The sequence below is a fragment of the Nuphar pumila genome, chromosome 12 (assembly GCF_984573655.1).
Source record: "Nuphar pumila chromosome 12, dmNupPumi1.hap1.1, whole genome shotgun sequence".
NCBI classification, from domain to species: domain Eukaryota; kingdom Viridiplantae; phylum Streptophyta; class Magnoliopsida; order Nymphaeales; family Nymphaeaceae; genus Nuphar; species Nuphar pumila.
Window position 1 is genome coordinate 95,404,520 of NC_143260.1, and position 14,406 is coordinate 95,418,925.

General features: G+C 37.4%; 1 pseudogene; it reads left to right on the plus strand.

The window, feature by feature from the left end:
- The first annotated feature begins 2,392 nt into the window (after positions 1 to 2,392).
- Positions 2,393 to 4,585, plus strand: LOC149821226 (BTB/POZ domain-containing protein At5g60050 pseudogene; annotated as a pseudogene).
- The last annotated feature ends 9,821 nt before the right edge of the window (positions 4,586 to 14,406 follow it).

A 14,406-nucleotide genomic window follows, 5' to 3' on the forward strand; every position in this document is an offset into this window, starting at 1 on the left:
CTTTGGAGAATTTCTCTCAGTTACAAACCGTTGTCCTTGGGATTCATATACTAGTCATTTGGAGTAATTAAAATATACATGGCATAATAAACCCCAAATGATCTCGATTGTACGATGACTAGTAGCCTACGAGTACTCGTAGGGATAATAAATATCAAAATAAAGGCTGATATATTTGAATAACTACTTGCAAAGAGGTGGACAATGCCATTGTTATTAAAATGCATGGGTTGTTATTTGTATTGAATGTATGAGTGGTTATTTGCAACATACTGAATACATGAGTTATCATTTGTTGAAATTATATTAGTAGATCTTTGTCCTTATTTTTGCAGTATGATATCTAGCAGCAAATGCTAAGCTTGATATAGTTTGAATTTGAATTGCACAAGTAGAGTAAAATTATGATTCTTGAATTTATTTTGATATTTTAAGTTACCTGGAATTGGTATTTACTTATTACGTTGTTACAAGTCTAACCCCATGTTATGAGAAAATATAGGTTCAGGTACAAGACACTTTGCACGACAGTGGATACTAGACAAAAGTGGCATCAAAAAATCAAGATTTTCAAGATCTTGATAAAACTTTAAATTTTTTATTTTTCAATCAGAAATGTTTAACTATTTAAACTTTTGTAAAGGACTTTGCATATAATGTACGTTTGAATTAAATTATACCTTGATTTATAATGTGGTCCCTAGAATGTAACCAACTCAAAGTTTTAAACCAAAGTTTGAAATCATTTCTACTATTTATTTTAAAAGAAAAGAAATTTTTTATTTTTTACGTATTTTTCAATGGTTAAAAATCTTGGGATGTTACACAAAATGCCCTTTATTATAATTTCTTTCGAAAACCACTAAAATGCATCTAGTTAAGTTCTAAAATATCTTGAAAATACCTAGATGAGTTTGTGACTTACTAAAATAAATAATTTTCATGATAATTTAAATATTTTAATAGTATTTTATCTAAACTAATTCTTGAAATGACTATTTTATCCTTATTGGTTAGAAAAAGATAATTTAGCATGTAAAATACCCATAATTGATATTTTAAAAGATAGAAACACAGTTCTAACTTGAAAATAAAACTAATCTCTTTATTTATTTATGCTATAAAAAATTTACAGGTTTTACACTTGGATTCGTATGTACCAAGCCCAATGTTTTTGTATGGATCTTTAATGGTCTTTAACGGGCCACCAATCACCGGTTACCTTGATCATTGATTGTTGACCTAGTTCAGGATAGTCTTGACCGTATCAGGGGCTTGGGGGCTGAGGCCTATATAAACCCCAACCTTCTTCTATTTCTCTCATCCCTCAACTCTCTTTTCTTTCTCTCTTGAGCTTTCCTCTCTCCTCCTCTCCTACAAGCTTTGCTATCTAAGAGCTCTCTCTCTCTCTCTCTCTCTCTCTCTCTCTCTCCTCCGGTTGCAGTTCGAATCTATACCAACTTTTGTATGCAAGATTCAAACCTATATGTAAACCCAAAATCCATAACCAATTCAAGCTTACGTCAAGCTTGGATCAACCTAACATAGTTAAGAGGCCGCTGAAGGTGGTTAGTGTTGAGGTTATCAGTCTCACCCAGTGTAAGGCATGAACCAATTTTTATAAGAAGTCAAAAGTTTGATTGTATCATGAGAGCATAGTTGCACGAGTACCTATTACACCGAGAACTTGATCTTAAGCGAAACAACTATTACTTGAAAGATAGCATGTGTACATGCATGCCTTCGAGCTCACCTAATTCAAGTTAGGTTGCCTGACACACTAAGTGCATGTTTCTATCAATGAGGTTTTGTAAAAGAAGTTCAACAGTAACCATGGAGGAGAAGGGTTAATTGGTAAATTTATGAAGACGGACCATAGTAAACTGAGCCCGTTTAAAGGAAGCAGGTGTTTGAGTATTATTTTGCAAACTCAAGCCCTTATTTGTAAAATTTTAAAAGTTAAACAGGTGTTCATAATTAGGTCAAAAGTTAGGCGGATATTTGTAACTTTTTTCTTTTATTTTTTTTTGTTTATGATTTTTTTTTTCAATCGTGTGAGACAAGTTGCTTACACAAAGTTTGTAGCCAATGTCTGTACTACTCAACATGTCTGGTGCCTCATGGGGTGGGGCAGGGTGTCTTACAATGTAATAGGTGAAAGGTACAGACTTGAGACCCGAATCTTAAATTCCTAATGCAGGGAGTTCGAGTCTTCAAAACCTTGTTTTCTTTCCCAAACTAACCCGCCCATCACCCACAGTGTCGTCTTGCTGTTGGCCAGACTCGCCCCTCCATTAACGTCTCTCTCTCTCTCTCAAAGGCCATACTAGTCTGGATTGGGAAAGCCATTAAATTTCACTGCGGAATTTCTGACATCTCGCTTCCCACATTGATGGCGGACAGACTCCAAAGGAACAAGGAGATCTCTGCCATGATCAAGCAGGGTTTCATCTCGGATCCCTCCATCTCACCTTTCAAGGTGAGGGTTCCCCCTGGCGCCTTTTCCCCCACCACTCTGGAGCACCACCACCCTTCCTCCCCCACCGCCACTACCATCACCAAATCGAGCCCGCCTCTTCCCTCCCTGGCGGAGAGGTCCAATTGTAGTCCTACCCTCTTGGAGATGATGACCAGAGAGAAGGACGCCTGTCCGCCGGAAAGCCAGAGGAGGATGAGGGAGAGGGTGGGAAGGATCCTCAAGGGCTGCGATTTGCCGGAGTCCGGAGACGTGAAGCTCACCGTGAGCTCGAGGGACGGGTTCAGGCTCACGGTGAACGTCCACCGGAGGATCCTCACCGGTTGCAGCCGGTTCTTCGCCGCGAATCTCCGGCAGCAAGGGTTGGTCGAGCATGAAGTGGAGATCTCGGAGTGCGACGATGTGGAGGCGTATGTGGAGACGGTGGCATTGATGTACTGTAAGGATCTGAGGAAGAGATTGATGAAGGAGGACGTCTCTATGGTTCTTGGTGTCCTAAAGGTGGTTGCCGTCTCTTTTATTTTTGCAACTTTTCCCCTGATTTTTTTTTAATTGGGTGTGCGGTAATTTTTGTCGAATGTTCTCGAGTTTCTATGTTCAGAAAAAAAATAGTTTTTCCTTACATTTGCACAAAATTGATGGTCTTAAGCACTCACTATGTTGGTCAAAATATTTGATGTTATTTCCTTGTTGATTCTATTCTTGAATGGTATTCTTAATCCATGAATTGGCTTGAAATTGAGTGTACAATACGCATCATCATCATCATCTTCATAGTTGTCATTGTCGTCATCATGTTATCATAATCAACAACAACCAAAACATTGTTGCTATTTGTGGTTTATTACTTTATTATGTAGGAAGAAGTTTTTCACTGCCTCTACAATTAGAAAGCTTCTGCTAGACCAGAAATGGTAACTATGATATTGGTCAGGCCATAGATCCCTGCAAATTAGCACGTGTGAACTATTAAGGAAAAACAAACCACATCTGTTGTCTCTTTTTTTTACATCTGGGACGGTTTTGTGATCGGAAAACTCATTTATTGTTGCAGGTATCTTCAGCCATCATATTTGATGCAGGGATATTGTCATGCTTGGAGTGTCTGGAAGCCATGCCTTGGTCAGAGGAGGAAGAGGAAAAGGTCATCTCCGTTCTCAACCAGCTTGACCTCCAAAATTCAACTGTTGAAGTTCTGCAGAGAGTTTCACTTGAACCCTCTGTTTCGGAAAACCCTGATGGTATATTTTTACATCTCTTGGAGGATATTTTGTGTGCCAAGAATGACAGATCAAGACGAGACATGAAGTCCGTGTTATCTATTTTGCTCAAGGGAAATTCAACCCATGGAAGCTGCAGTAATGGCAATGGAATCAATGCTAATAGGGTTGAAGTCAATAAAGAAATCCTTTATCATATTTGTGACAAATGTATCAATGCTCTTCTGCAGCACTGCACGGCAGCTACTGTCGCAAATGACAGTGGACAAGATCATGGAGCACTAATGAGTGACATTGCTCGGGAAGCAGATAATTTACAGTGGGTTGTCAATATTTTGATCGACAAAAAAATGGGTGATGACTTTGTGAAATTGTGGGCAGATTGTTCCGAGCTTGCAAACCTGCATTCAAGAATACCTGTCATGTACAGGTATGAAATTAGCAAGGTTACGGCCCAGCTGTGTGTAGCAATTGGTAGGGGACAAATCTTGGTTTCAAAGGATTTAAGAATTTCTTTTCTGGAGACATGGTTGGAAGCCTTGTATGATGACTTTGGGTGGATGAAGAGAGCTTGCAAGACCCTTGACAAGAAGTCAGTGGAGGAAGGACTCGGACAGATGATTCTTACATTGCCATTACCACACCAACAGTCACTGTTACTAAACTGGTTCAATCGGTTTTTGAATAGAGGGGATGACTGTCCTAATATTCAGAGGGCTTTTGAGGTGTGGTGGAGAAGAGCTTTTGTTAGGAGGTACATGTCTGAGGATAGGTCTCAGTTGCAGCTTGCTTTGTATAATAGTTAATATGATTTCATGATATTCACTGCATATAACATTTATTAGCTGAGATTATGAGAAAGTTGTGGCCATTTTGGGCCTGCATCTCACTAATTTGGGAACTTGCCAAATGACGTGCACTCAAACCCAATATCAGTACAAGAGCACACTCAGATGATTTTGGGAAGGGGTATACCGATCAGAGAACTGATACTAGGTTGCTGTTTGAAAGGTACTTTGCACATGCTTTTATCAATTTTCTTTTGATAGATACCTAGTGAGATTATGCTAGTGGTGCAAAGGTAAAGGCGTTGGTAATTTACTAACAATGGTTTCATGTTTGATGCAGAACTCATGGATTGTGCTTTCTGGTTCCCAAGGCTGCATATCTATGCCAAATAACAGGATAAAAAATGTGGTCCAATATGGACCTTCGCTGTCTTGGAAAAGGAACTAATCTCAGTCTCCCCAGCTACACTTTCAATTTAGTAATTAAATTATGCTATAAGTCCTCTGTGAATAAGAAGGATGAACAAGTAGGCAATAAATGAGGGCTCTATTATCAGTTCTGGTGAGGAAATTCATAAACACCCTTCACATGGAAACATTGCAGTCTTGATGTCATCAGAAAATCTGTGCATTTGTATTAGATTTGTTACTTGTATCTCTTCTCTGCGTCATTTCACAGGGGGTACCATTGCCCAGGTTGGTCGAATGAAACCATGAGTCTCTAATATATGCCATTGCATCTGCATCATTTCACAGTGGCTGCCATTGTCCCAGCTGACAGTTTTAGGGACGGTTGGTTGGTATTCTGATCGTCAACGGTTTGATGTCATGAGAAGGTTGTTGCAATATCTAGTTATGAGATTAGCAAATAGCTACTCTTCTGAGGGGTAATTTGATGAGGTCTGATGGTAAAATAATGATTTGGGCCAGTTCAGCTGTAATACAACACATGGCAGCAAAGGATATTTGTCATTTTTTCCCGGGCTTAAAACATACTTTGCATGATTGTTGAGGGACCTTGTATGCGAACCTGAAGCTGACCGACTCTGTCAGGCACTTGATTCTTTGGTGACTGATAAGTCTTGTTTTCAGCTTCTTCCCATCTGCATTTAGACATTATCTTCGGCGATATGTTCCGGCAACAAAGATCAATTGCAGTTCCTCTCTGTAGTGTCTCATTCTGAGCCTTGAGAAACATTATGAACTTGAAGTCCGTAGCATAATATTTCTTGGATAAAAAATGCGTATAAAAGAGAAAGCAACAATGTAGTAGTAACATGTGCTTGGATTGTTAGATAATTTTATGCTAGGCGCATCTTTTTCATGTATGTATCCTGATCGGTTTCCTTTCCATCCTGTGGATTATTCTCTTGGTGGCCTACTTTCTTGCTACACTTAATTGTCTGGGTGAGGTAAGTGAGATGTTCTTATAGCCCAAAAGCTAATGAAAAACCAACTTCTGCTTCAGCAACTGCATGAGCAGACAGCCAAAAGATTGTCATCATAGTGATCAAGTTCATAGTGTGTGTGTGCTCCCGCGTGCACCCCCGGAGAGAGAGTTTTTTTTTTCCTGAAATGTTGCGTATCATCTCAAAGGATCTGTTGCTTTTTCCTTTTTCTTTTATTCTGAAAAATCACATTATCTCAGAGCTTCTGTTTTTCTTGCTTTTTCTTTATCCGTTTTTCTCTTTATTTTAGAATTTCCCTTCTCCATCTATTCCACATTTTTTGCTGTTTTTGACATGCCGTATACCAACCTCTTGATTTTCAAACCTTAAATTCTTAGCCTGCACAGCATCCAATACTTGAGTAAGCCAATTTAAAAACTAGGTACTTGTCAGTTTATGACCTCTTAGCTACGGATACAGATACAATACCAATCAAAGATACGAAGACGTGATTTTGATTGAAAACATAGGACGCATTTTTTATTAATTAATACATAAAAATCATATGGTTTTAATAATTATTGTGATATTCAGCCTTGTGACATAGCCTTACGTTAACAATAATGGATGTTTACCACCCAGGTGGTAAGCGGAGTCCTGTGTCAAGCTGAAGGCTCATGATGGAATCCCAGCTTGCCTTAAAAAAAAAACAATATTGGATGTTTATGTGATTGTACCCAAGTAATCTCTGGGCTTCTATTACACTGCTTTTTTGGCATTAGCCCACGATGGTTATGCTCATTTGGTAAGGGCGACTCCTAAACATCACCTAGTCGATCAGACGTCTGAGCTTGAAACCAAAGGGTGCGTCCTTTGCTGCGAGGTTGAATCTAAGTGTGCTCCTTAGCGGACAAGGGGACCCAGGGTTTTATGCCAATGACCTCGGTGGCTGCAAGCGTTTTTCTCCAGCTATTAAAGAAAAAAAAAACTACGAAAAATGATCTGTATAGCAAAAAATAACATGTTTTCTAAAAAAATCTTACATTTTTTGAAAATTTGCTCGCAAATGTTGTTGTTAAAAGGATCGTTTTAACCTTCACATAACGGACCTCCTGAGGTTCATGCAATATATCGGTACGTTCTTCTGGTATTGCATCCTCTCACTTAAAAGTAGATTCACACAATTTTTTTGAGGATCTCACAAAGTTTGCATAACTATATTTGTGAACCTCTTATTAATCTGAAACCTCAAAATGTCACAAATTTTGTACTGAATTCACATATATAACATGAAATTTATGAGATATAGTGTAAACCTCATGTTAATATATCGTAACTTCGCAAATATTTCACTAAATTTGTGGGATATACTATGAACTTCCTATGATCCTCAAGAAGTTCGCAAATTAGGTACCAATTTTGCAAATCATTTCATTGTGAATATGCTTGTTTGCAAATTTTTGTATGAATATTAAATGCAAATTTCTTTTATTTTTTATAAAAATCAATTGTCGCACCCCAAAACCATTTTGGCATAAACTATAGTTTGTTGTGGTCCCCAACGTGCTTTCCCTCAACAATAATTTTCACTAACTATTTTCAGTGAATCATCAGCTACACTTCATCGGCAAAAAAAAAACCAGAGTGTTTTTTCGGTAAGTAAATCTTTAACAACTAAACCTATTGTTTTTTTGAAAAAACAATTTGAATCAGTTGTTTTTTGAAATATTGGCATGAGTTAGTTATGTTGTGGAAGAATTGCGTGATTTTTTACTTATCTTTGCATGTAATAGCCTATTCTATTTTTTCTTTGATTAAATCTTTTGTGTGAGTGTTCGTGTGATTATATGTTGTATATCTTGTATTATAAATATGATTAGAGAACCCCCTTTGTTTCTTTTGGTTGTTTCCTTAATGGTTTGAGGTTTATTTTATAGGCTATTCTATTTATTTTTTGCAATATTTTTTTAATAGCCTATGTCTTGTCTCTTATGCCTGCCTGTTTATCTATATTTTCTATGTTGTTATTGTAGAAAATTCTAAATTTGTTTAATATGGAGACTGAGAATACTGACTCGAAAGGGGCCACACCCACAACATTCAATATTGAAACACGTGGGCAAAGAAAGAAAGATTATGTACTTGGTGATAGTTTGTATTATGAAGTATGGAGTAGGCTTGACACGTGGTTAGAGAGGGAGCCTGGTCTATGGAAAAAAGTCTGGGTGTTGGTACATTTTTCACAGAAAATGCTACCTCAATAAATTGAGACCTAGACTTCTACACTCAAACTTGCAGCAGCTAATACCTTTAGCACATGTCAACAATGACAAATATTTCAAGAGTAACCCAAATTTAAGGATGAATGTAAAAAATTTGTTGACAAGTATGTGGCTATATTGATGTCTCTCATCCAAGAAGCATTTAAGGAGAGTGAGGAGGAGGGGCACTCAATGATGAAGAAATTCCACTCATTGACTAAATCTAAGATTGTTGCTAACCTCAATCACCTCTAATGATATTGGCGAGATGGAGGCAATATCTCAACAAGGGGAGGATGTCAACCCTAAGGTTGTTATGGTCCATGTTTTGGAGCCAGTGTCTATTTATGAGATTCAAGATCCAACGCTCTACCTGGGGGTTATGCCATGGCAAAGTGGGTCCCAAGGAGCTAATGTGGGAGCTGAGCTGTCATGTGAACGTAAGAAAAAGTCAAAGGACACTTGTTCTCTCCTAATTCAAGCTAAGAAAGATGATAGAGGTCTCATAAGGTAGACACATGGCAAGCTTATGGAGGTCCTTACAAGGGGAGCTACTTTCTAATTTCAAGAAGATACATGGCATGAGGGAGAGGAAAGAAAAAAGGTAAGAAAGGTTGAGCCAACAAGTAAACCTAGTGGGGGCCACATGTAGGTTCACTAAATAAGAAGGAAGACAAGAAGAAGAAAGGAAAGGGTGGGATGCTCCCCCCCCCCTTACTTTCCTATTCTCTTTTGGCTTGATTGTTTTCATTTTATGATTTTGGGCCCAGGAATTCTTCCCCTCTCTCAATGTCTCTCTCCTCTCCTCTTGCGACCCACTCTTTCCCTTTATCTCTTCTCCTCTTTTGGGCAACCGATCACGATTCTGATGGTCCCTTTTCCTCCATCTAATTTCATCTAATCCATGTGAAGACTAGGTCCTCAAGGATTGGACGCTCATCTTCTCTAGAGAGCCCAAGCCTTCGGTGCTTTCAAATCGGGCTATTTATCTTTTCGTCGCGAGATTTGACAATATTGGGTTGCAGATCATGCATCTGAGTTCTAAAACATGGGAAAGACTTCCCAAACCTTGGATTTGAGTTGTAAGTGAACCTCTACACCTACCCAAGCCCTAGAACCATTCTGAAACCCTGAAAATCAAAATTGTACTTCTTAGGAGCTCAACATTCTTGTTTTGCCTTATTCGACATCTTCAAACTTTCTGCAACCTAACCCTCAATCAAATACCCATACCACACCATCCTTCACATTCCTAGACTCCATCTAAACCTTTTCACAAAGTCCCATAGTCGTTTGACTTGATTTTGCATCAAAACACGAAACCACACCACTACTCGATTACCCGATTAGCCTGTTTAACCTATTCCCTCTCGATAAACCAACTACCAAAATGATGACCCTATGGCCTCTACCACACCATATCCAGTGAGGTGAAGGACCTAAAACCTCTCACCCATAAGTTCGAGGCCCTTCATTCAACATGTTCGATCAATTGAAAAATCTAGGCATTTGTCTAGAGTACTTGTCTGTTGCCTGACTAGGTATCCTGACTGGTTCATCTTCCTAGGCATGTTCGGTTCAGATTGCCTCAAGTGGTAAAAATTTTGAGACCACTACAGATTGGTATCAGATTAAACCCTTAAATATGAAGTCTTTACATCTTGGTCATCTTGAAAAAATTGATGAGGCTTGACGACACGCAGAGCAGGCACATGCTTTCATCGAACATACTCAAACAAAGTTTGTCCAACATTACCAAGAGATCAATGAGTGCCTTGAGCACATTGAGTAGGTTGTAGCATCCCTTTCTGCTCGTCTAGAGACCATTCCCCAACTGTCACCATGACACTTCAATCAAAATCATGATTTTTGCCGTATAACGCACATAGGAGACACATGAGTCAATACATGGGGAGCTGCATTTTGGCCATAATTGGGGATTTGATAAGAAACCCCGTTTTGATATCCCTCTTCTTTGGAGACAACGTGAGGGAGTGGATGTCCAAGTTGAAACACTACTTCAAGTGTCACAATGTGTCGGCAAAGGCAAGAGTTTTTAAAGTGGTCGCTCACCTAGAGGGTGGCTCCCTTCGATGGTACATGTGGTTCTACGTCATACATAGAAAGCCTTCTTAGATTGATTTTGTGGAGAGAATCAGTCATACGATTCTTGCGAACCATTATGTGGACTTGAAGAATCTCAAGGAACGTGAGAGCTTGGAGGAGTACCAAGATGAATTAGAGAATTTGTGTACTTTTCTTTCTCAGGTAGATGCGGATACATTGCTAGGTTCCTACGTTGGAGGGCTGAGGGAGGACCTTCACATTGAGATCCTGACTGCAACAATAAAGGATCAAAAGGAAGCCTATAAGGTGGCCAAACTCTTTGATAAAAAGCAACGAAGGCTATAAGCAATGCAGAGACCGAATCAACCTATTGATTCATGTGTGCAATCTTTGGGTGAACCAAACAAGTTGGGTGCAGCCAAAAGGACTGCAACAGCCCATAAAGTGGAGTAGATCTCACGTGCACAATGGGATGAACATATTAAAAAAAAGTCTTTGATTCAACTGCAATGAGAAGTGGTTCAAGGATCACACGTGCAAGTGATTGCATACTTTTTAGGTTTTAAATACCTCTTGAGGGTTGACTCTCTCATTTGTGTAGAAGCCATTAGAATGGAACCTACGCACCCTAGGAGTCGTGGAAGCGATTTGGGGCCAATCTGTGTGCAAAGGAGAGGGCTTTTGCGATTTTTTCAAGAGTGCATTTCCACCCTTTTTTCACTCAAGGAACTGGGTTAAGGTAAAAAAATCCTAGTCTATGTGTGTAAACTTGTTGTCGAATATTTGTATGCCTATATTTTTATTTGGTGGTTAATTGGTTATGTTTTATTTTAGATATTTCAATGTCGTCTTTATGTTCATCTTATAGAGAAAATCCTGCATGAAAAGACTGTAGAAGCATGAATGATGGACCATGATCAGAGCTATCATTGAGATGTCTGTGTTGTGGTGCTATTATTTGAGGTGTACTGCATAGATTTAAACAAATATTGCGAGTCTTTGTCAAAATGTACGTCCATGTGATTATCCATCTATTCCTGCCACATTTCGTGCTAATGTTATTATTGAACTAGAAAAAATTCAAAGAAGAAAAATTTTGCAAAAATATAAAGGACTTTCATCCATTGTTCCAGATTTTAAAGATGATGATGATGATGATGACTCACTTGCCAAAAAAATGGCCAAAGATAAAGAGATTATCGTGTGACAATTAAATGCAACAATGAAGAATTATTGTCCTGATGTTTGGCAAATAGGCTCTAGAAGATAGTTTAGTTTTAGGATCTTTATAATTTAGAACTTTAGAGATGAAGATTGGCATGCAAGACATTGGTTAAATGTAATGTCTTTAGTTATCATGAACTCTTAGTAGTTTAGTTATGACTTATGACATTTTAGTATGACTTGGATGTGAATTTAATGTTGTTAGTTAAGGTTAATTGTGTTTAAGATTTAAATTATGTAGTTACTTTTTATTTACATTGTCAGTTATGAGTTGCATGGTTTGCTATTAATTTGAGTGGGAGGATGAGGAGGTGGAGGAGGACAAGAAGAAGAAGAAGATGATGATGATTATAATTATTGAGGTTTTATATAATATTTTATTTTTGTTTTTGTAATATCAAAGTATGAGTCTTGTGGCATGTTCTTAATTGCAAGAGTCTTATGTAGCTCATAGAGACATAAATACCTCATATGTGATTTTATGGTTGTATTTTATGCAATTCATCATAATGTTTTCTCTTAATTCGGTTTTCACAAACCAAGTTTTCTTTTGTTGTGTTCTCATTTCAATATTATTTAAAAATTATTTCAAAAAAAAATCCACAATTTTTTTAAGAGCATCATAGTTTGACTTTATTTTTTTTGTACCTCCCAAACCGTTGAGATATATCGCATCATAGATCCTGGGGTTGCGGGTAGCGGTTGCAACAAAGTCCTTGCTTGGGGGTGAGAGTATGGATCATTTTCTGTTGCAACATTTTGCTTTATATTTATAAATATTTATCACGAACTACTTAAGATATATATAGAAGACATAAGACATTAGAACAGTTCATTCAAAAACATTAAATAAATACAAAGAAGCATAAAAGAAATTCATTAAGCAACTCTTAACAAATATACATTTGCAAAGCATTTAACATAGTGTAAAATAAATTTAAATATAGTAAACAATAAACAATAAATCTAATGGCAAATATTAAATAAAATATAAAGAAATATACAAAAAACACCTACAACAACCAAACACAATTACACAGGTAATAAATACTTATATCTATAAACAAAATAAAAAGTTCAGAATGAAATAACACAAATATGCAAGGGGCTATGAAACTCACCATTCAAACTAAGCCGAGAAGTCAATGTGAAGGATACCACAACCTCATTGGAATGCAATAAAAAAATTTCACAAAAGTTATTGGAAGGGAAGGGAGAAAATGTTACGAGTTTTAAAGAAAAAATGGCTAGGGTTCTTTCTAGAAACAAGAGAGAAAATAAAACAAAATGACATTATATATGATTCAACGAACATCAAATTTCACATAACATAGCAAAGTATTATATGTACAAATAGCCACATTTTTGCAGATATCCTTGAGGATCAGTTACTCAAATGATAACCGTAGGGCCTTATGCAAACTTTAAACTACATATGCAAATTTAGTGAAATATTTTTGGGTCTCCTTGAGTTGTTTAATTGAGATATGCACATTTCTATGCAAACTTCGTACTATATATGTGAAGTTAGTTTGTGATGTTTCGACCAAGAAGTTTGTAGACATGGGTATGCGGACTTTATACTATATATGCAAGTTTAGTGAAATATTTATAAAGTTATGGTATGTTAACATGAGGTTTGACTATATCTCATAAATTTTATGTTATATATGTGAATTTAGTATGATATTTGCGATGTTTTGAGGTTTTAGTTCAGGAGGTTCACAAATATACTTATACAAACTTCGTGAGAACCGCAAAAAAATTGTGTGAATCTAACTTTAAGTGATAGGGTGCGATACTTAGGGAGCATATCAATATATCACGGGAACCCAAGGAAGTCCAAGTGTGAAGGTTAAAATGACCCTTTTAACGACAAACATTTGCAGTTTTGGACATTGGATGAATTTTCAAAAGTTATAGGGTTTTTTAGAAAACACATCATTTTGTCGTATGTTACGGACATTTTTCAAAAAAACTAAGGCTTCATTTTGGAGCCTTACATTGGAATGAAACCTTGATTTCAATGTGCTGCCAAAATATTGTCTGGTAAATGTGTTATGTTGAGAGATCTTGTGAATGGTATTGAAATGTGGTGTTGGGGCTGCCGACACCATTTCCAATGCAATGTTTTATCAACGCCACTACTCCCAAACAGCAAGAGAGTATGAGAGCATGGGAAAACACAACACAACATCGGATTCAAGGATCCCAAACATAGCAGCCTAAAGAGCTTTATGCATTAACCTTTTGTCTGCAACCAAATGTTGACATTTGTTTCCAGCATCATCTCAATGATGCTAAAGGAACAAAGTAAAGTGGACCATTGTGATCGTCATTCATATTTCTTCAGGTTGTGCTTTGCAGAAAGTTAGATTCCAATGCCTCTTTTTCACTAATCCTTTTGACTGAAAGCTCATTATCTTAATAATTCAATAACCTAAAAAAAGGTTAAATATTTCCAAGATTAGTCTTTTTTGGGGAAAAATTAAGGGTTAGAGGATGGAACTGAAATTTTGTTAAAATGAGCATATGGTGCTTATAGGAAAATGTTTTCTAGACTCATGGGTTCTAAACCCAAAGACCATTTTTTTTTTGCAGTTTTGGCCCTCCAAGGTACATATTTGGCTAATTTAAAATAGACTCTTAGATAGCCCAAGAGGAGTTGGCGTAGTGGGTGGGGCCTTGACCGCTAGACAAGTTTTTCTAGGTTTGTTTCCATGGGCACCACATCTCTGCACAAGCCAACAGCCAGAATAGATCCTGGGGGAGGGGGTCCTAACCTCAGACTTTTACTCTACCGGCATGACATCCGTAAGTGTGGCAGGCTGAGCCAGCATGATCAGGTCTTTGTTTCGGTGTGATTTATGTTATAAATCCAAAAAATGCACTCTTAGATAATGTTTTTCCTATACATGTCAGGTTTCATAGATTTGAAAAATCAACGATATACAATGTACAAAATTTTCAACCTTCAAAAAT